The sequence below is a fragment of the Melopsittacus undulatus genome, chromosome 2, assembly GCF_012275295.1.
Source record: "Melopsittacus undulatus isolate bMelUnd1 chromosome 2, bMelUnd1.mat.Z, whole genome shotgun sequence".
NCBI classification, from domain to species: Eukaryota; Metazoa; Chordata; class Aves; order Psittaciformes; family Psittaculidae; genus Melopsittacus; species Melopsittacus undulatus.
Window position 1 is genome coordinate 104,809,389 of NC_047528.1, and position 22,730 is coordinate 104,832,118.

General features: G+C 49.8%; 1 protein-coding gene across 2 annotated transcripts in view; it reads left to right on the forward strand.

The window, feature by feature from the left end:
• The first annotated feature begins 5,105 nt into the window (after positions 1-5,105).
• BCL9 (BCL9 transcription coactivator) overlaps positions 5,106-22,730 on the forward strand; it is a 61,692-nt gene continuing 44,067 nt past the window's right edge. Inside the window, exon 1 of one of the 2 annotated variants that reach the window (XM_031045013.2) lies at positions 5,106-5,612. The gene's annotated coding sequence lies outside the window, so the exon portion shown is untranslated. Of the gene's footprint in view, positions 5,613-8,229; positions 8,290-22,730 lie in introns of those variants that run through there. The other variant, XM_034073149.1, reaches the window with a different exon arrangement.

Genomic DNA, 22,730 nt, shown 5'->3' on the forward strand with positions numbered 1-22,730 from the left:
TTGCCATGGGCAGGGATGCCTCACACTAGACCATGTCACCCAAGGCTCTGTCCAACCTGTCCTTGAACACTGCCAGGGATGGAGCATTCACCACTTCTCTGGGCAACCTATTCCAGTGCCTCACCACCCTTACAGTAAAGAATTTCTTCCTGATATCTAACCTGAACTTCACCTGTTTAAGTTTAAACCCATCACCCCTTGTCCTATCACTACAGTCCCTATACAACTGCTGCTGTGCAGGGTGAGCAGCTGGCATGCTGCGAGTATGAGGACACTACACCCAGAACATGCATCCCTGCCTTGTGCAGCCTGGTGCATGCAGTGGTTTCAATGCTGGGTGCTGGGTGCAGGCAGGAGGGTGCCTGCCTGCCTGTCCCCACTGAGCTGAAGGCTGGCAGAAGCAGGACTCTTAGCTCCAGCCCCAGCCCCACGAGCAGCAAGAGGAGTGAGTGTGTGTGTATGTGTGTGTGCAGCTGCAGCATTGGGCAAGAGATGGTAATGGAAACCAGAAACAATTCATACTCCATGGTCGTGGGGGAAACACTAACAACATTATGGGCTTGGAGCTTGTAACAGTCCTGCTGGTGAAATCACTTCTATTTTCCCTCTTTTGTTCATTAGGACACAGAAATTTTCCATCTTTTTATACCGAGGCCAGCGACACTCTTCAGTGTCAACTCGGGTGAAACAACGTTTTTCCTGCTAAGCACTACCAGAGAAAGAAGAGCAGTGCATTGTATCCCCTTCCCAAGCACCAGTCTCTAGGAGCATCCACCACATGTCCCCTCAGCCCATGGACAGGCAGAGGGTGCAGAGGGGACCCTGGCAGAGCAGCAGTAGCTCTCGAGGGAATGCTATCACTGTTTCCCAGCAGCAGTCTGCAGGGCAAGTGTGCTGCAAGTGGCACCCGTTGGAGGGAGAGGCTGGGAGGGCTGGAGCTAGTCTTCTTTTTCCTCTGGGAGATAGCAGAGCACATTCTGGATAATCATTTCATGCTGCTTGGGAGTGGTGCATGGTTTGGTTTCTCTTTGGTTGTGTTAATTGTGTGGTAAGGTGCCTAGAGCCTTCTACTGGCATCTTTATGTATTTAAATACAAATGAAGAAAGCATTAAATCGATTGTTTCTTTTTCTTTGCTCTCTCTTGTGTTATTGTTTCTATCACGTACTCATTTGCTGTACCAGGCTTTTGCTTTTTCAGCTGAATCAGGTACAGTAAATGAGAGTCCTAGGCTGAATTTCCTGCAGACTCGGGGAGGCTGCCCTGAGGAAGCACATGTAACATCACTGGCTTTCCCTGCTGCTATTTCACATACATTTGAGGGCACTTTCAGGGCATTTCCTAACTTTATTTGCTGGCCAAGGCTTTGGCCTGTGGCAGTTTACAACTCCCCACAATGCAGAAATGAAAGAAACAAGCTGAAGAGTATTCATTGAGACTTTTTCTTTTACCCGTCTTCAGCTACTCTGCCTTTCATCTGGATGGGCTAAATCTACATGATTCCGTTGGCCTCACTACTATTTTAACCTCTAGTTGTCCTACAGCTAGAAGCAGAATCCAGGATTCCTGGGTTTGATCATCCTCCTGCTATTTAGCATATAGTTTGTAACCAAATGGAAAACCAGGAGTTGAGGCCCTCTCTCCTCGCCAGACTCCATAAAAGATAATTACTCCTGGAGTTCAAGTGGTGGCATGTTTTGTGAGAGATCTGGAAGCAGAGTATGCAGCTCTCAGATAGACGTTGTAATTGTGCCTGTGATGATTATTCCCTCTCCTTTTTTGCTCCCATTGATTTATTAAATTCACACATTGAAAACTTGTTGGAAAACGAGGATGTCTGTCAACAATCTGCTCATCGTGGTGGGCCAGAGATCAAAGTACCTGTGTGCTGATCTGGGGACATTTGTTGTGCACATGGACTGGTGAAAGCAGAAGCGTGTGATCCTGAAGGCTGAGGAGTCTGTGGTTACATGGCAGTAGCAGTGCAAAGGCAAACTTAGTCCTACCCAGAGGTATGACTGTACCATCTGCACCATGCAGAGGTCAGAGCAAGGAACACTCTTCATTGGGGACTGGGTTTCCTCTGCTTGGAGTCTACATGTTTTCTTTTAAACTCTGGCTCTTCTTTGTCTCTGGCAATATCTGCTGCAGAGGGATGCTTGGCCTCTCTGCTTGCCCCAAATTCTGTTGGACTTACCTCATTACTCTCCTAATGACAAGCTGACAAATGCTTTAGCTTGATTTACTGGCGGTGTTACAGGTGTGTAGAACACTTGTCAGTACCTTGCTACTACATGCCTAATTTTTCCAGTGGCTGAGTGTTCTACCTTCCTTTGCAAAACCTCTCTGTACATTTACCTGCTATTATTCCCCTGCCATGGGCTTATCACATACCTGCACCCAAAGCTTCCAGAGCTATGCCCTAGGATTTTCTTCCCCCCCTCCAAAAAGAAAAGAATCAGACCCTACGGGCAAGTGATGTAACTGACCTTCTGATAAGGAGAATTGAGAAGTGACATTATAGAGCAGCCCTTCAGCTGCTTGTGGGTACTCTAGACCAAGGATGTTTCACCACTCACCCTGGGACAGGCAGCAGTGTCCCTACTTCTCCTATCCTCACAAAGAACTCCGGGCTGCCACAGCCCATGGTGCAGGTCTGCACCCCACCTTTCACTTCTCATCTGTTTGCCTTTTTAATCCAAAAAAGGATGTTTTCACCGATCAAACCCCAGAACACAGACCGGCCACCACCTCCATGAGCACATCACTGGAATCAGAGGTTTTGGCACGAAGCAGTAGGGAAAGTGGGAGGTTTCCAGCATTGTACAGCAATGGAACGGGACCTGCTCACGAAGGGACGAACATCAGCATTTTGCACACACGTTTCTTCACCAGTTGGGCAGAGCATTTCTGCTCTTCTTCTGGTTTTGTTGCTAGGAGAGGAGAGCTCTGCCCTCTTCATGGCTATGAATAGCTCCCTCTTGTTTATTCAGCTCAGCTCCGCCTGCTGGTTACAACCACAACCGGCAGCATCTCATTGCATGACACCGCCGTAAAACAATGCAGGAGCAGGCCCCGCTCCGGCTGAGGACACTTCGGGACACCTCTCCAGCGCGCTGCTCGGGAGCCGTCCTGCTCCTCTCACTGCACTCCATGGTGCATGCTCTGCCTCCAGCAGAAAGGTCCAAAGCCAAACTGAGCCTGTCACTCCCACAAAGCAATGCTGAGAGCAGGACCTGCAAATCAGGGCATGAACTCAAAAATCTGGCTTAAAAATATGTGCACAGCCACTTCAGGGTCATTTTCTGCTGTTCCAGTGTCAGAGGCTTCCATGAGCTAGAAAATTTACTTTTCCTTTTTTAAAGAAGGCTGAGATTCTTGCATAAGCCCATGAATCCTAGATCAAGGACTTCAAGAAAAGTAGCAGATGGCTTGAAAATTGGCAATAATGGGATTCTAGAGATTTTCTTAAGAATATTTTGTCTGAAGTCTGACCGGGAATGCACCATCTATAGCAATGGAATTAGTTGAGTGTATTGACAATGGGAAAAACCAATGGGGCTGAGCAGAAGGCTTTCCACAGTGCTGGAAAATGTGACCCAGAACTGCATTTCAGAACATCTCCTCCCAGGGACAGAAGGACAGGCAGCAATCACAACCAGCCTACACATTATGAGATGGGATGCGTGTGTATGGGCAGCCACAGGGAGCCATGCAAGATCAGAGTAGTAGAGGAGACACAAAACTTGCAGCCTTCAGAGCCTGGGCACTCAGCTGAGAAAGAATAAGCACTAGGCAAGGCAGAGCAGCATAGATCAGAAGAGAAATTGATGGTTGCTGCATAGGTACACATGAACCATCCCTTCTTTTTCAGCGTAGTGAGCTCCCATGTGTGCCTATTTCCTTGGACATCTCATCTTCCTCCACCTGGGAATTTTGTTGGGATGAGATCTTAATACTGCATGCATTTATCCAGAATTTCCACATGTCCATTGGGCCTTTCAGATAGCCAGGCTGCTGAACATCCAGAAATTCAGGATAGGTCGACTGCACACAGGGGAGGTAAACTGTGTAGTGTGCACACACTATATGTAATGAATCCCAAATTTGTCAGACGTGTTGTGCATATGCTGTGCAGATGATCTGCATATGTACAGTATGCCCAGTCCACTCTAAAGGCGCCTGGTCTACCCTGCACACACAGAACATCTATATGATGCAGGTGTGTGTATTTCTGCTTGGGAAACAGGACAAACATAGGCTGGTTGTGGGGGTTTTTTTGCACATTCTTTATGTATTTGTAGAGGAGGGAACAGCTGAATGCTTCAGTGCAGTAGACAAGGAAACATAGGCATGTTCATATACATGGAGGCTAGACTATCCTGTTACATGCTACTTGTTTTACAGCAGCCACCTAAACAATATAATTGAGATTGGAGTCGTATTATACAAGACAACAAGACACTGTACATTCACATAGTGAAAAGTACCTTTAACATGTTTCCCTGCTCCCCCTTCCCCAACCCCACCCTCCCCGTATAATTTAAATTAATAAAAGCACAAGGGGCATTATAATTCCTACTTGACAGATGTTGAGCCAAGTAAAAGGAGGAGCTGGGAGAATTTTAGACATCTGAGTGCAAATTATGATCCTGCAAACCCTCGCTCAGATCATGCCTGGTGCTGGAGATGCCCAGACTCCTCAGGCCCACCAAATTTGACAGCAAAGCCCCAGCAGCTCTGCTCTGCACCTATATGGGAAAGCCTCCTGCTTGACAAGGCTGAGCACAACAGCAGCAGCAGATGGACACAAAATGCCTCTTTGCCTAAAGCAGCATATCTCCATGATGGGGTCTGTGCAAGCCCTCAGAGAGGATGTTGCTTCTTTTTAAGGTGCAGCATCCAAAGGGGTTAAAGCACCCACGGAGGATTATGGAAGACCCAGCCCACTGCTGCCTCCTCTGCCTGCAGGGCTTTCCTGTCTGCATCTCCCATGGATGTGCTCCAGCTCCAGAGCTGCCAGCTGTTTTAGAGACAGAGGGCATGCTCACCTCTTCTGCCAAAGGCATTATGAGTTTCTTAAAAGGGTTATGGCTTCCCTGGGCACACACACACTGGAGAGGAAGGATCTGCAGGAGTCACCAGCCTGGCTGTTTGGGGTTTCAGCAGTGTGGAGGGGGAAGCCCACACTCCAGTCCACTCCGGAGATAACACTTCTGACTTCTACCTCACATATTTTAACATACCATTCACAACAGGCACGGGGCAAAGATACCCATGTTTTCCTTCGTACATGGAACGCCATGAGATCAATGAGATTAAACATGCGCTTACATGCTGTACTGAACTGGGGCCATGAGGAGACCAATGGGAAAGTAAACAGAAGAGAAACATTATGGAAATGAAGGAAAAGGGAAAATCCACCCTGCCAAAAGCAGCAACCCTCATCAGTTGCAAGAAGATATGGCCTCACTCAGAGCTGATTTAGCATTAGGAAGTCCAGGGTCTGGAAAAGAAGACCAAGTCATCTTCAGGGTTCAAAAATGACTTGAAAGAGTGAGATCTGAAGCAGTGGAGAAAGGCTATCCATTGGCACAGCCATTCCCAGAGAAGGTAAGTTTAGCCCTGGTTATTTTTTCCCATTTGCAGAATGTGCATACTTGAAATGAGCAGGCTTCAACCTGTGACAATACAGAGAGGCTTTTGATCTGCCTTAAAAGACAGCAATCTTGAGCTGGATGTTAGGCCCAGGAGATGTGTCAAAGCCTTGCTGCAGACCCCGCTCATGGGTAGGCATGGCTGCTGCCCTGTGTCCCTTCTGGAGCCTGCAGGAGATGAAGCTGGATGGGATGATCACTCTACATACAGTCTTTCAACAGGTTGAGTGTGGTGGCCATCCTCTTCTGTGAACCTGCAGTGACAGCTCGAAGCATGCACCAAGGCTAAGGGGGGACCTGACAGGAGGATGGAGCCAGGAAGGGGCTGGTCTCTGCTCCCAAGGAACAAATGGCAGGACAAGAGGAAACAGTCTAAAGCTGCACCACGGGAGGTCTAGACTGGGTATTAGGAAAAATATCTTCACAGAGAGAGTGGTTGGGCATTGGAACAGGCTGCCCAGTGCAGTGGTGGATTCACCATCCTTGGAAGTGCTTAAAACCCGTGTAGATGAGACCCCCAGTGACATGATTTAGTGGTGGACTTGCAGTCCTGGGGTAACGGCTGGATATGATAATCTTAAAGGTCTTTCCCACACTAATTGATGCTATGATTGAGAGTCCTGTTGAGCTGAGTGTCTGGGCAGCCTGCTCAGGGGCTTGACTGACACCTTTGCCCAGGGCTTTGGCAAGAGTGCATTCTACCAACTCCCAATGCCCGACCACAAATGGCTTGAGTTGGTTTTCCTGCATGTCACATTCTAGACTGTACATTCTCCCACCTTTTTACATTCCCCATGCTGCCTCCAGTCCTTTCACCTAGATCTCTTGGAACTACCCTGCTCTTCCAGCTAGGAAAAAGTGTCTCTGACTTTCCAACCTTCCCTCCAGGCTTTGCTCTTCCCCTTCTCCTTTCTCCGCAGACATTCTTTGCTGCAGCCTTCCTTCCTCCATTGACCTCTAATTCTCTTTCCTGGGAAGCACCTCATTTGCATCTATCCCAGTATCTGAGTATAAACCAGAGCTGGTTAAAATTTCTCACAGTGAAACTGTGACTCGTACAGAACTGTGCAGTTCATGGGGGATTGCAGGAGATCTGTTTTGGAAGTGGCTTCTCTGTTGAGCTCTTGGGTTCAAAAATGTGCATTTTCCTTCTGCTACAGCTTCAGAAGATGACATTGGGTAGGTCACATCATCTGCCTGTATCTGCTCTACCACTTGTTTAGATAAAAATACTTGCCTGGGTTAGTAAAATGTCTTTGAGATCACTGGACAAGGAAAAAAAAAGCAGCTATGCAAGTGGTGATTATTATGATTATTATAATTACTTTTATTAAATGGAACCAGCTGATGCTTGTGCAACGCTCTTCTGGCTCCGCAGACCTTTTCCGCTGAGACTCACAGAAACAAACTGCTGTTGTCCTGGACAGGGATGTGTTTTTTGAGATTGAATTCTGTGGTTTCGTTATGAAATGTATGACAGTCGGTCATGTGGTTTGTTTTCTGGCCTGACAGAACCCTGCTGAACCCATATGTGAGGCAGCACAGAGTTTAATGGTTCACACCAGCTATGCTTTGGTTTAGCTTTTGCTGACCTGAACGGCCAGGAACCCTCTCAGCTGAAGTCACTGCAAAACTCTGCCCAAATCTCTGTCAACATGGACCCAACACGGCACCGCTGCTGGACGAGACCCTTTTTGGATATGCAGGGTTGTCAGAGCCAGCCATGCCTGGAGACACCTCACTTCCTCCCTGGAGAACCCGGCTCCTCATCCCTGCTGCTCACAGAGCCGTGGGCTGCAAAAGGTTTTGGGAGTGAGCCCGCCAGTGCTTGTGTTTGTGACTCCCCCTTGCCCTCCTCCTGCCGGGCTGCCATGAGGGGGGCTGGCAGCTGCAGGATGAGGCTGACCCCTAGGCCGGATATCCACCATTCGCTGAACGTGGATATTTACGCGACCTTTGGGGAATCCGGCAAGTTCTCCACCGGCTCCTGTGTTGATCGCGACCCTCAAGGAGCCGGCATGCCAGAACACACAGCGGTGGTGCTTGGGAGGGAGGGATGCCGGGCACCAGTATCGTTCACTTGGCGGGTTTACCGCCGGCTCTGGGGCTGGAGCGCAGCACGCCGCACTGAGGAGCCCGGTAACCCCCCCCCTGCCAGCGGGGAGCGGGGCCGGCGCCTGCCATTTTCCCGGTGAGGCGGTGGCTTTCTCCCTGCCCCCGCGCCCGGCGAGTGCGGTGCGAGGGGAGGCGGCGGCGAGGCCCGGCCCGCCCGCCTGTCAGCGGAGTTGGAGTTCGCATGGAGGAGGCCGGCGGAGGAGGAGGGAGGAGGCAGGAGGAGGAGGGAGGGGGACGTCTTGTTTGTGGCTTGTCAGCAGCCGCTGGAGACAAGCCTCCATGTGTGAAAGCCGCTTGGCATGAATGCCTGGGCCGTACCAAGCGCCGCGGCGCCCGCGGGGGGAGGCCGCCCCGCCGCCCCGCCGCCCCGCTCAGACAATAGGCCCCGCAAGGGTTCCCCCTAAGTTGCCTTGATGCTGCCCTAGCGCCCGGCGAGCGCAGGCCGCGCCGCCGGCTGGGTCCCGCTCCCCGCCGCCGCCCCCCGACATGCCGCCCCGCGCCTTCACCGCCTGAGGCAGGTAAGCGCCGGCCCCGCCGCCCGACCCGGCCCCGCCGGCCCTGGGCAGCCTGCGCGCCGTGCTGCCGGCGGGGGACCCGTGGCTGGCGCCGTCGCCCCTGGAGCCGCCTCCCCGCCGCCCGGTTCCTTCGGCTCGGCGCGGCCCGGCTGCCAGCGGCGGGGGGCGGCGTGTGCGCGCCGGCGTGTGTGCATGCGGGCTGCGAGTGCCGCAGTCAGCCCCGGCACGCTGCCCGGCGCCCTCGGCCCCGCTCGACCCGGCGGGAGGCCGAAAGTTTGGCCGCGGTGGGTTGGCGGCGGCCGTGCCCGCGGCACAGTGCCTCAGTTTCCCCCCGCCAGCCCGCGGCGCGCAGGGGAGAAGCGCCGTGGCCCGGGGCTCCCGGGACCGACGCGGGGGAAGAGAGCCGGAGCCGGACGAAAAGCGCCTTCCACCTGTTGGCTTCTGTCCCGGCGGCTCTGGGGGGCGGCGGAGCGGGGGGAGAACCGGCAGCGGCCGCCAGCACCCTCCCAGTGTGGGGATGAGCCCCGGGGGGGAGCCGGGGTCTTTTTTCACTCCTGCATCCCTCGGAGCCCGGGCAGGGCCGGGAAGTCTGCCCCGGGGTGGGAGATGGCGCTTTCCCCCCTTCCTGGATGCTGGGAGATTAAATGAGCTGTATTTACCATTGCCGTTTATCGAGCAAGTAAATATCTAGCTAGGCGTAGGAGCAGCAGTGTGAAGCCTGCTTGCTTGCTTTGCCTGCTGGAGGTTCTGTGGCTCTTTACCGACTGTTGGTGAGGTGATAATGTGCAAGAGAAAAAAAAAAGGAAAGCGGAAAAAGGCAGAGGGGAGAGAAACCTCGATCCTCCCGGCCGGCTTCATTACAACGTCGGCACTGGATCTGGTTAGAATTTGGAGGGTTATTTTTCCCTTTTGGCGTGAGACGCAGAAAGTCTCCCGGTACGCTCCGTGCATCCTCGCGAGGTCTTTTAAGTTTGTCATGTGCCGTCATCCAGGTTTCATTGATTCTGGTTGTTTTGTTAAAAAATACCCTACAAGAATCTGAGCTGCACAAATGCTCATCATCCCCATGTCCTGACACAACCTATGAGAGGCAGGAGCCGAAAGGGGGAGAGAGTGAGGATACGTGCTTTCCCAGTCGAGGCTGGGAGGAGAGCATCATGTGTTGAAGAATACGAGCAGGAATGGGAGATGGGGGAGGGAGTCTAAATTGTCCTGAGACCCTATTCAATCCAGCAAGGAAGATGGAGGATCCTGATGCTGCAGAAAAAAATGTACGGCAGAAATCTCAGCCAGCTTCTCTCTGAGTTGTTACCTCCCTTCAGAAAATAAATAAGCAGGGAAAGAATCAAAGCAAACCCCCATGATTTGCTGTAATGTTTTCCAAGATACCTTTATCCTGCACGCTTTACAGTCAGAGCATCCAGTGATGGAGGGATGTGAGAAGCAGGGAGAAAGACTCTGAGGTTTATCATCACAGGAGGGGGGAGAAGTATCGGATTGTGTTTGAAAGGAGACTTGTAAGCCACTGAGGTAGGGAAGAAAATGCATGTTCAAGGCAGTTGGCCTGGGGAGGAGGAGGAAAACCTGTGTAGGGAGGATGTATACAGATGGAGGAGCAGGGAGGAAGGATGTCCGAGGAGAACCTTGGGCTGTCTCCTTGGAGGGCTTTAAAAAGAGGGGGAATTTTGAACTGGATCAGGACATGAGCAAGGATGGAAGGTAGCAAAGCTGAATGTGATGCAGCAGGACTTTATGGCATGGAGGAAGACGGAGGTTGAGTTTTCTGATGTGGCAGAGCATGGGGCAGTTGGCAGGGGGAGTACATCTCTGTAGCCAGCTCAAAGGGTGGTAGCAACTTGTGTGAAGAGTGCAGCTGAGGGGATGGGGAGAGCATGTGGCTTGCCATTTGCATAGGTGGTTTCTCTGGTAGGAAAACATTCTGTTAAAATGTGATTGTAAATATCTGTTAATTACACTGGAATTTGGCAATGGCAAAGACAAAATATCAGTCTCTTATGAAAATAAGTGTGGGGATGAAGTAAAGCTTGGTCACGAATGATCCCGCACACCCAGCCCCTCTGCATGCATAGAAGCAGCAAGTTAGCGCTACACCTTGTGCAGCATGTTCTTCCTCCTGAGGGGGAACATGCACACGTTGTAAGCGTGGATCCTACACAGACACGGCACGATTCTTGTGTTTTCCTCAGTTTACATAATAGCTTATTCTATCAGCAGTGGTATTTGACAGCCAACTTTGCAACAGCACCAACTGGGACGTGAGGCAGCTAAGACTGAAAACCAGTATGTGCCATGTTTCGGCTTTTCTGTTCACAGCAGCACTCCCGTGATGGAGCAGGCACATACCACAGACATCACATGCACGAGAAAGTGATGCTGTAAAAATGTTGTGCACATACACGTGCAGAGGACTGATCTTGGGTCAGACATACTCGACAGTTGCTCTCTTTGGGAAGGAGCTGAAGCAGGGTTTGCTCGTTGCAAACAGAACACACGCAGGTCACACGCATGCATGCTCCACCTTTCCTCTCCTGGATCACCTGTTTGAATTACAGTTGGGCTGCAGCTCGGGGAAGTTTTGCACCCCCCTGAATGGGGATTTGATGATGCCCTTTCAGTTCCAGCTTGGTGCTGGATGGGCTAGAGCTACAAAAGCTTAACAACAGGGAACGCTAATGAGCCCCTGCTTGGCATGCTGAGAAGAAAGGCCAGGGGCTGAGCGGGCATACAAACAGTGGCTTGGAGCCCCCTGGCCAGAGCCTGGGCCTCATCATGGAGGCTGGGGGGGGGGGGGGGTAGCAGACCCTCCGGAGTCGGGAGCAAGACGGCAGCGCTGCAGCAAAGGCGTGAGAGGAACCATGTTGGGAGGAGGCGAGCAGGCTGCTGTTTCCACATCATCTGAAAACTCAACCTGCTGTCAGGACAGAAGGAAGCCTTGTGCATATTTTATGTCACTTTTCTCCTAGGACAAGCTGCTGATCTGATCAGCTATGCGCTTTAAAATCCTTGATGCGCTGATCAGCAAGTATGACTCAAGGCCAATAACCAGCCTTGGCCTTCTGCCTCTGCTCCTTTGTGGACAGTGGTTGCTTCTCATGCTGCCCTTCCCTGGAGAACGTGTACACAGTTAAACCCTGCATGCTGCTCCTCAACTACAGCATGGGATGTGACTAGCTGCATGGAGACAGGGACAGAAAATGGCAACATGTCAGGGCTGGGGAGGGAGGAGGTGGGGAGAGGACTTGGCTGTTTCTTGTGCTGTTTGCTGATGTGCGGAAGGAGCCTAAGTGGGTAAATCGGTTCTCCTTTGAACTGGTTGTGTGTTGCTCCAGTCAGAGCGGCTCCTGCCTCCGCGATCTGCAGCGGTGGCTCAGGAGTTGGTGGGGCTGGCAGCAAACAAAATGTATTCTGCTCCTTCAGCCTGGGTTTTGTGAGGCCGTCACATGAGAGGATTTCTCCTCAGTAGTTACTCAGTGCTGCTCCTGCATGGCAGAGCCACATGAGACACCGACATTGCTTCTACTTGCTGTTGATGCGAGCACCACTGACACTCCCTGCCCTACACCTAAGGGGGCAGACATTTTGGGGCTGTAGTTTGGATAACAGTCTCGCACACACAAACACATTATTTCTGTATCCTGTGAGCAAACTGGTAGTCCTGAACACCATTTTGGGACACATGAGGAAGCGAATATTTCTGCTATGTGAGGCAGAGTTGCATACTTAACTGTTTGAGTTAATGTCCCCCCTGCTTTCCCCTTCACTTGTCCGTTTTGAGGAGCTGGTGATCTTGAACATGGAGGTCTGAAGCATGGAGGTCTTGCAGAACTCAAGATCCTGAGGGGCAGCCTTGGGCAAATTGCTTTGAAGTTTGGATGGATCCTCCTGCTGCAGTGTGTAAAATGGGGGCAGCACTTGCCCACCTCCCAGGGAAGGAGCCGCATGCTGTGTTGCTGGTGCTGTGTGAAGTGCTGCTGTGCAGACACCACAGTGGGCTTGTGCACTATCCCATGAACAAAGCCTGTGGCTCTGCACCCAGTGTGACTCATGCTACAATAGATTCTGCTACAAGTATGCGCGCACTCGGACTCTCCTGGGCGGTGAAGTCTGTTTTGTCCTTCCAGCAGAAAATAGCGCAACTTGCCAGTGACATGGGCTGTCCATGTATTCCCATAACAACAATATTACAAACATATGGCAAACCTGGTATAACAACTGCTCTCCGTGTCCTCATGCAAAACAAGGAGCTGATTAACAACAACTTGAGGCTGTCTGAGGCTCTATCTCCCCAGACTGTGATCTCATCAGCTTTCCCAAGCCAACCTCAACCTGGTCACTGCTCGCATTGTAAACTTGTGTGTGAGTGCGTAGCGGGGAGAGCGGTGTGCAGGAATGGCTGTTTGTGCTTCAGTCCGCTTCCCTCTGACTCAGAACTGAACCATCCCTTGGTAGGGTATTTGGGGATAGTACGCTGAGGACGTTGTGCATCAGTTTAGTTCTTGGAAGAAGTTCTGCAGTGCCTGGGCTTGCTTACAACTGGGTTTTTCTCAACATCCTTTGTAAAAACAACCCCCTGAAAACTGCTCTATTAGAGACGCCATGGTAATTTTTGCCAAAAGAAGGGGGGGTGGTCTTAGCCCCGGGCTCTTTGCCAGACTGGAGCTCAGGAAATTGCAGTCTATCTAGGTAAAACTCCCCTATAGTTTAAATGAAAAAAGGTATTCATCTCTTACTGTCTTAAAGGGTTAGCACTGCATTTCTCTGGAGCCTTAAACAGACAGCACATTCTAGCTGGAGAGGTGGTTACAGTTGCTTGCTGGGAGAAGAATTTTTTAATGCAAAACCAGGGGCCTTTTTTGCATTTTTGGGATGCTTCTTATTGCAGAGTGCTGGATACATTGTAGGTTAGTGCAAAGCTCGGACAAATATGTGAATCAACGTAGAAACCTAAGTGCCAGGAAACACTGGTGTGGTGTTTGTGCGGGGTGCAGGCATCTTGCAAATGTATGTTGTTTTCTGGAGCTGAAAAATAAGGACCAGGTTTCAGTCTTGCACGTGTGCGTCTGGAGGCTGGATTTTGTATGTTGAGCAGCAATTGCTTTTGTAAGCTGCTGCTAAGGCACGTAACTGGCTGTGTGCAATTGGAGTAATGGAATGTGAAAACGCAACTACACACAGACCTGTAATCTTGCATGCAAAATACTGCTGGTCTAGTTCTCCAGGTACAAAAAAAATGGCCTGAGATTGTACTTGCCTTTCTGTTCAACTGTGTTCACCTGCATTTTTCAGGTGGCAACTGTGTGTACGGAGCACTGAATGATTATCCTTCCTATTTTTGCTCCAAGAAGGAGAAAATCAAACCCTTACTAGTGATCAGGGTAGCACATGTGGTGGTGTGGGTGAAGTTGGGCAGGGGGATTGCAGGGATAATTCCATAATCTCTGAAATTCTGGGAAAATGAATAGGCAAAGGAGGAGAGGTGAGCTTCTTTTCATGCTACAAACAAGAAGTATTGAACCATTGAGTTGGTCAGCGGTGTCAGGATCTGGCCTCTCCTTCAGCTAAATTCACTACTTTCAGGATGCCAAAACCAGATTGTGCATTTGAGTGCAGATGGATACAGGGCTGAATATTGACACCAGTGAGGGTGTCTTTGGATATTCCAGCCGAGGGCAGTGCAGAACCCAAGTGTGGAACAGGTTTCCTCCTTCTCTCTCTGTGGGTGCATCTCAGCCTGGGCGACACATGGGGGAACAGCTCATTTTCTCTGCTGCTTCACTCTCCAGTGTCTCTGGTGACACTGATAACAAAGGGCTGCTCAGCATTAGGTGATACGGATCTCTCTCAGCCCACCAAACCCGAGTCCTGCAAGCTTCTCACTAGCCCTTGGGGCTTGGGTGTCGCTGTCCTTCACTGCTCGGGGTAGCCTGGGGCAGTCCCCCCTGCAGACTGAAGGCTGCACCTTCTCCACGAGGTCTGCCAGTGCAGATTTCTTCCAACTGAAGACCATGGTTATATTTTGGGGTTATTTCATGCCATCCTGGGTCCTTGACTGCAGTCAATTCCATTTTGCATGCTGCTCTTTGTAATTGAATCTATCGATGTATATTTAATCCACTTGGCTCCACGGTTTGTAACTAGGCACTGCTTCCCAGCCTTCTGTCACTTGTTTTCACAATTACCATCTTTAAGTGAGGGTGGGTGCCTGCCGCTCCGCAGTAAGCCTGGTTGCTGCACTGCCTTGGAGGACCCATGCTTGGTCAGGTCAGCACAGCTCCTGTCTTTGCATCTGAATGTCAGCCAGGTGTGTAGGGCTTGGGTAATGGAAGATAAGCCTGTTGGGTTTAATTCTCCTCTCTGCCACTGATTTGTTGTGTGTGATCACGGGCAAGTCCTTTAACCTCAGATGGCCTCAGCTGACTTATCTACTCCAGAAAGGTGTTGTGATGCTTAATTATTGCCAGCCCTTCAGAAAACCCTGGGGGAAGAAAAATGCATTTTATTCAGAAATGTCTCTGACCTTTCCGGCCTTTCTTAGCCATCTCGGTGGTGGTAGGAGATGCTCTCTTTCCTCCCTTAATAATGTTGCTTCCATTTTTCATCTGTTCATTCACCCACTCTCTCAGCTGCATGTAAGAATGCCAAGCTGTCTGAAGTCATGGAAATATTTTTATAAAGTTGACAGCCATGACAAACATTCCTTCTCAGCAATAAACAAACAAGGTATACAACCTGCCATTAACATCAGTTTATAGCAGAGACCTTCGTCACTCACTGACGAGGGAATCCTAGCACTAGCAGGCCATAAAGTAGTGTTGTTTGAGGTTAGGAAAATACTGGATCCTTTGGCTTCCTGTGTGCAGTGAGTAACTGGGAAGCTCTGTTTGCCCATGTGCGCACGGGACTGCAAGCCGGCACTGGGTATTTGGTTTATTCAGGACTCTTACAAACCGTATTTGGCTTGGGTATATGTGATGTTTGGGGCTTGGTGTTTGTATGCACAAAAAGCACTGTCTTCTGTGAAATGTAAAGGTGGTACAAATTGAACTGGCTAAATACTAGACACAAAAAAAGGAGCTTCAGATGAAAGATGTTAGTGGGTGTTGCAAGAGCAAAGCCCCCATCACAGCCTCTTTCACCCTGCTTTGGGTGCTGCTGTTAGCTGGTAGGGTTGGCAAGCACCTGAACCCACACTGCAACATCTTTTCCCTGCAGGTAATTCTCCACATAAGCATTCAGATAGTGCTTGTTTGGTGTGTTCAAGGTTAGTTTACTCTGAATATTTCTAAATCCAGATCTCCAGAGACTTTGGTGCTGGCAAAAAAGAGCAGGTGACACTTTTTCCTGTGATTTTGGGTTACCTCTTGTTCTTCTATCAGGCCTTCTCACAGACATCTTGGGGTAGTGGGCTCTCTTTGGTGTGCTTTGGAGAAGAAAGTCAAGACTGTGGACCTGATGGAGCGAATCCAGAGGAGGCCACAAAGATGATCACAGGGCTGGAGAACCTCTGCTCTGGAGATAGGCTGAGAGACTTGGACTTGTTTGGAGAAGAGAAGGCTCCAGGGAGACCTTACAGCAGTTCCCAGTATCTAAAGGGGGCCTGCAAGGAATTTGGAGAGGGACAAAGGCCTGTAGGGAAGGACAAGGGGATTGACTTTAACCTGACAGAGGGGAGACTGAGATGAGCTCTTAGGAAGCTCTTCCCTGTGAGGGTGCTGAGGTGCTGGCACAGGGAGCCCAGAGAAGCTGTGGCTGCCCCATCCCTGGCAGTGTTCAAGGACAGGTTGGACACAGGGGCTTGGAGCAATCTGCTCTAGTGGAAGGTGTCCCTGCCCATGGCAGGGGTTGGAACTGCATGAGCTTTAAGGTCCCTTCCAGCCCAAACCACTCTGGGGTTTTTTACCTGTATGTTTGAAAGAAGACTATTGAGTAGGTAGCAAAGCTCCTTTCTACCATCTCACTCCTTCACTGGCTCTCAGTCTCTGTGCCTTAAGTTCCCCCCTTCTTAAAGTGAAGGTGACAAATCTTCACTCTGCTCCCACAAAACCTGTGAAAACTAAGGACAAAAACACACAGGGTTTTGTTTTCCTTCTCCAGGAGACTGTAACTCCCTCTCCTCTCCCCTCTCTCCTCTCTTTTCTCTCCATTTTCCTCTCATTTTAAGAATTCTTATTATATTCTGTCCCTCTAGGTCTCCTCTACTTCCACCGCTCTTGCAATCTGTCTCTTTCTGCTGTTTCCATATCCCCTTCTATTTGCAGCTCCCTTCCTTCTGTTCATGTCATTTTCTTCTCTCACCCTGTATCTCCTACCCTCCCCCACTATTCATGCGCCGCACACTCTTCCTATCGCCTCTCTCTGGTTTATCCCCCAAATTCCTCCCTTACGTGCCTGACGCAGACCCCTGCTTCTTGTCCCTGTCTGTGTGTCCCTGCAGCTGGGGCGCATGGGCTGGCCAGGGCATGGAATCGGCTAGGCAGCCCCTGGTTGTAGCTTGCCCTCTGGCTGAGCAAGGTGAGACTCCCTCTGCTTATGTCCTGCTGGCTCTGGATGGGGCTGCCCAAGCTCTTGTTCTGAGCTGCAGCATGGTTGTCAATTCAGTGTCTGAGTGCTTTGTTTCTGCCTGGGAGCCTGGTAAAGTCTGTAGTCCTGAGTTTTGTCTCCTGATGTCACCTTACCTCCCTGGACATGGCCTTGTGCCTTGTTCTGGTCCTGGTCTATTGTGCTAATCCTGTTCCTCCAGCTTCCCCCTAGCTGTAGACACTCTGCCCTGGAAACATGGATTATGTTCTGCCTGGCTGCTTGAAGACATCTGTGGTTGTTCCCCTGCATCACTCCTGGTGTTTAGGTCCTCTGCTCTGCCAGGGAAAGCTGTGATAGAGGAAGGGGAGCACTGGCACTGGGGGTCTGGGGAGGTGTCTGCATCCTGGGGAGAATTGCACTGAGCCCAGAAGCCAGTACCCAGCACATCAGGACAGCTGTGCTCTGTTCTGGGTGCTTTGGACAGGACAGGAACAGCAGGGTCACTGGCTTAGGGAGAACCCCTTTCCCATCTGCCTGAAGGATAGCCACAAAGAGGTTATCCCACTGTCTGATATGCAGTAGCGTTTCCTCTGTCAAAGTGTATGCAGCCTATTTAATCACCTCCCTGCAGGGACAGGATTTTGCCTGCAAGGATCCTGGCCAGCAGCAGCAGTTGAAAGGTGGTGGTATGTTTGGAAATCCCTTCATGGACTCTGCCTCCCACAGTGGGGACATGTGAAGTCCTTTCCCCAGGGCAGGGAGAGGTGGCTGCAGCTAGGCTGATGGGACAGCTGGCAAATGAGGGTTCATCAAGTGTCCCTGACAATAGGGCACAAAGAGGTCATGTAGGTGGCCATGTGCTGAAGTTCATCCAGTATCCTGCAGGACAGGGCATGGTGACTTTGTGGCCTCCACTGCAGTTTAGATTTGTTTCTGGGTAGCACCACATTTGCCCCTGTCAGTCGTGACTCACGTCAAGGCTCATAAAAGTCCTCAGCCTCAGCTCTCCTAACCAGGCAGTTCCTGATTTCTCCCTTCTGTTTCTGCAACTGACTGACACTTCCTTACCATGCTGAGATGGTATCCCTTGTGTGGCTCCGTGCAAGGTGCCATATACCTTTTCCCATTTTTCCCACAGCCCTTTCTCTCCCTCTCCATACCTGCCTCACCTGTTTTACCTGCTCCTTCCCTCCTGCTCTGCCTCTGGGCTAGGTCTCTCTCCAGACTCTTCCCAAAACCTTGTTCCTCTGCCTTGTTTGCCCTCCCATCTGGCTTCCTTGTCTCTCTGGTCATGCTGTGAGCTGTCAGCAGCTCTGGGAGAAGGACCTTTGGAAGAGTAGGGCAGAGACTGGAGGGTGCCTAGGAGACCAGAAGGGAAGGCAGAGTGTAAGAAGATCAGGGTCCATTGTTTCCTGTTGTCTTTGGTCTCTTCCAGGTATGTGCTGTTAGCAGAAGTTCCCTTCCCCCAGAAGAGTGATTTTCCCACTGCTTCTACTTCACTGTTGCCAAGATCCTGAAAGGTTAATGAAGTCATTCACTGCAAAAGGAAAAAGCCCGTCTTCCTGTGTTTTGCATAAATTAATCTTGGAGATTGTGGAGCAGCCCGTGTACCAGGCACAGGGCATGCAGCAATGTCCTTGAGTCTGGTCAACCAAAGCACAGCTCTGGGAGTATCACTTGGGTGATACTGTCCAGTCCTTGAGATCAGTTTAGGTTAAAACGGGTAAAAAGCTGTGGTCTCTCCACCATCTCTAATCATCTTTTGTTGTGACTAAAGGGGACTAGGGAGGAGGTGCCCAGGAATGCCCACAAGCCTCCCCTTCCTCTCATTGCAGTGGATCCTCATTTCCCACAGATTCTCTTTAGAAAATGCCTTGTATCAAGTTTCATTCCCACTGGATTTTTTTCTGCCTGAGAAGTACGGAAAAAATCATTCAATTGGTTTTGAATCGCATGAGTGGGAGCAGGAACCGGCCCCAGAAGATAAGTGTTCTGACCTTTACTGCACTCAGATAACTGAAAATAATAACAAATAAATACATCTTGTTTCTAAACCTCAGACTCAGGGATGTGTCCCTGCCTTATGCAACAAGAGCCTGAGCTAGGGCTCTTGGGAGGGTTGAAGATACGAAGCTGGCATCTCTCTACAGTAAGCAGCAGCCTCTTTGCTTTTCTTTTGGAAATACAGCAGGACCAACCCAGATATTCAGGATGGGAAGGGACAGGGACAGTGTCCCTCAGTCTCCTGCCATCTTGCTGCTGGGACCCTGGATGTTTTACTGTGACTACTGCTTCATGACAATGAAGATTTGGTTATTTCTGGCCCTTGTCTTTGTCCTTGCACTTTTTGCCTCTTAGGGCCATACGGGGCTGGCCACCAACTGGACCTCTGTGTGCAGGCAAACCCTGGATAAGAGTACGGGATTTGCTCTGAAAAAAACCCTGTGTTAAAGCTCCCACATTGGTGAATGTTTGATAATGCCTGAGGGAGCCTGTCTGGAAGGAGGACACACTGAACTGTGACTCAGTGAGCTTCCTGGGTCTGGGTCTCAGGTCAGTGACTCAAACCTCCACCATCCCCTGCAGATGCCCCTGGGGAGGTCCATGTGAGATGGCTTCTCTTTGCAGGCCTCTGGTGATAATAGTTGTGCAGTGCATGCTGAAGTGCTGGTATGGAACTGGGGTCTTGTTATGCAAGGTACTGTCCAGACAGTAGAGACAGTCCCTGTCCTGGAGGACTTACTGTAGTCCCAAATTAGAGCTTGCGTGGTGTAGTGGTTGTGACTTGATGTTCCTCCACCAGGACGTTGCTTCCCTTCCTTCCTCTGTTACGCAGGGAGCTTGTTTGCTTGGTTTCTGCCATCCAAACCACTGCCAACTGAAGAGACGCCTGTATGCAGAGCTCAGGGAGGATGTTAGGAGGTTTTTGGCACTCTGTCAGTGTAAAGCATCTTATTTATTAGAGTCTAATGCCCATTTGGGATGCACTTCTGATCTAAAGCTCCTGAATTCCTTCCTTTTAAACACTAAAGATGCCATTCAGAGGTCCCCAGGGCCCAATCTGTGCTTCTGCTGAACACTGCCCTGATCATATATCTACCACTGTCTTGCTCAGACTTTGGATTCAGTGATTTTGTTTCCATTAGAAAATCTCCAGCTCACCTTTTCCTGCAGGGGTTCCAGCAGATACTTGAATAATACCTCTGAGTACGGTATTGCAGCATATGGAAGCATGTGCATTTTCAACACATAACCTAGTGTGTGTATGGATGCTTGCATTCATGTTGTACGGATGCTTGCATTCATGTTTTCTAGCTTATCTGGGCTGAAGGATGTAGCAGCAAAAGCCTTGGCAGCTGGGAAGAAAGGAATGACAGGCTTGCTGTGGGAGGGACGGGAGAGTTTGGTAGCAGAGGTGAAGCTTGGGTAACAACAGGAGAGGCAGATTAGATTTAGGATCCATGTTGCTCACTTAAGAAAATAGGAGAAGTAATACACTGTTTATTGGGGATTGTGTTATTCCTGTGCATTATTTATTAATCTTCTGCTAATGGTACTGCATAAAGAAGTGGCACTTGTACAGGAATTTCACAAACAGCAGGAGGATCAGTTCCAGGAGGTATTGTAACCAGGTCAGGCTGGTGTAGGGAATCCTGCTGGGCTCAGTTTTGACAGGCTTTGGAAAAGAGAAGATTGTTCAGGAGGCATTTGGAGGAAAGAAGGGGGGTGTGACTCACCAGGGAACTACGATCACTGTGAGGATAAAGGGCCAGGCTGGAAGAAGATGTGGAGACAATGGGGAATTCCCGATTCTGACACGGCTTCAAGATTCCAGCCTAAAGTACTAGAAAGCGTGAGAAAATTAAGTGTTTAGCAGGAGTAATAAAGGTTTAGGAGTAATAAAGGCAGCTGGTGAGAGAAAGCCAAAAGTAAAGAGACAGCAGGGTTTACTACATGCTGTACCTGGAAGTGGATCCTGGGAAGCTTGAATTGAAGGCAGGATTTGGAAGAAGGGATGTACAGAAAAAGATGGCCTGTGCAGTGGTCATGACTGAGCTGTTCTTGACTTGCCCGTAATGCCCAACAGCGCAGACCTGCATGTCTGCAGCCTCAGCAGAGGTGACAGGCTCAGCAGAGGTGTTGGGGTGCTCTGACTGCTTTTAGGGACAGGAGGCCATGGAGGTTTGTGAAGTTTGCAGCACAGACAGGTGGGTGCTCCCAGACAGATCTTGGATACAAGGTCCTTCCTGGCACTTGAAAGATGTCCAGTCACCTTGGAGAGGTGGGACTGGTATTTTGGTAGGTGGCATTGTTCTTTCACTCAGCCATGAAACTGAAATTGGGCACAGTATCTGCAGTCTAGTGGCTTAGATGGCAGAAACTAGGTTTCCTCCAGCAGGAGGAAATCACACTGCTGGTGCAGACCATCTTTGGATGAGAAGCAGTTTCTGAAATACTGTCTAACTCATAGTCCCCAGAATACCCAGACAAAAATGCAGTGCTCAGAGGGGTATTTTTAAGCTTTGGCCATGTCAACATTAGGCAGGGAACACCATACTTACTGCTTGAAACTGTTCCCATAAGCCAAGGGCAGGTCTAAATGATCGTTGCCTTGGTGTCACTTTTACCTGAGAATCTCAGTGCTGAGCTGGTGCAGAAATGTTGAGGTTGAAGGGGAAGAGGAGAAGCTGCAACATAAACACAGCTAGAAGGTCTGTCCTTCATTTTTCTGACTGCAGTGTAAAGCCAACTTTGTTAGATCCAGTCAGCTTGTGAACACAGGGAGTCTTGTCACACAGACGGGCTTTGCAAGGAGCTTCCATTAGCTAGAGCCAGGCTCTTCCCTTAGCCATCGCATACAGCACAGCTGAGCCACTGCCACTGAGCAGCGCTGGATGCAACTTCTTATTACATGCAGCATCGATGTAGAACATGCAACAAGTACATACAGCTGTTGGCTGTGTTTAAGAGTTTTTGTTTTAAAGTTATTGTAAGTCTTAACACCACACAGCACCCTACAGCAAACCTTATTCTGTGTAGCAGTCGTGGTGGTGTAGGTAGTGCTAAATGCACTGAGAAGTTATAACTGTGTGGTTAACATGTAGGTTTTGAATGAACCAGGCCATGATTGACACAACTCTGTTAATCCACTGTGTCTAATGGGGCAGAAGGTGACTCAGGCCAACCATCTGAAACACCTTCAGAGAGCATTTCTCTAACTTGGAAGAATTGAAGATCATCTGGGACTTGAGTTTTAACAAGGCTTATCCATTGGGGAGGGACCGTCCATTTAGAAAGGCAAGTGCTGATGAGTCCAGGAATGATAAAATCACCCTTGGATTTTTTTTGTGTGTGTGTGAGCTCCTAGAAGTCATCTATGTTGGTATAAATGAGATCATTTGGCCTAATTAGTTCCAAGCTTAATTAGCAGTAATTATCCCAACATGGGAGTAGTACTCAAGTAGGAAGTACTGAGTCCTCGATTAGATAGATCTCTAATTGGTGTTACAATATTGTAATTAAAGCATGCTTGTACGCCTCTGCCTCTGCAAGTGATTTGTTTTATGTCTGATTAAACAGGGAGTCCGGCAGCCTCAAGGAGGCCAGGCTATCACTACTGATTGAAACAGCATATTATTCCTTGTTATAGGAAAGAAATGATGAATCACATGTACTGGGAAACACTGTGGGCCATATTAATCCTTTGAGTAATTGCTACTGGAGTTAGGGAAGTTACAACAGGGGTGAATTTGGCCTCAAGTGCATAAGCTCTATCTGTATATCACACACTTAAACAAATACTCATTTGAATGTGCAGTCTGGCAATTATACCATCAGACGAGTGCAAGTAACTTATCTGTGCTTGTGATCGCTGGGCTGCACGTGTGAGTTTGTTTGGCTGC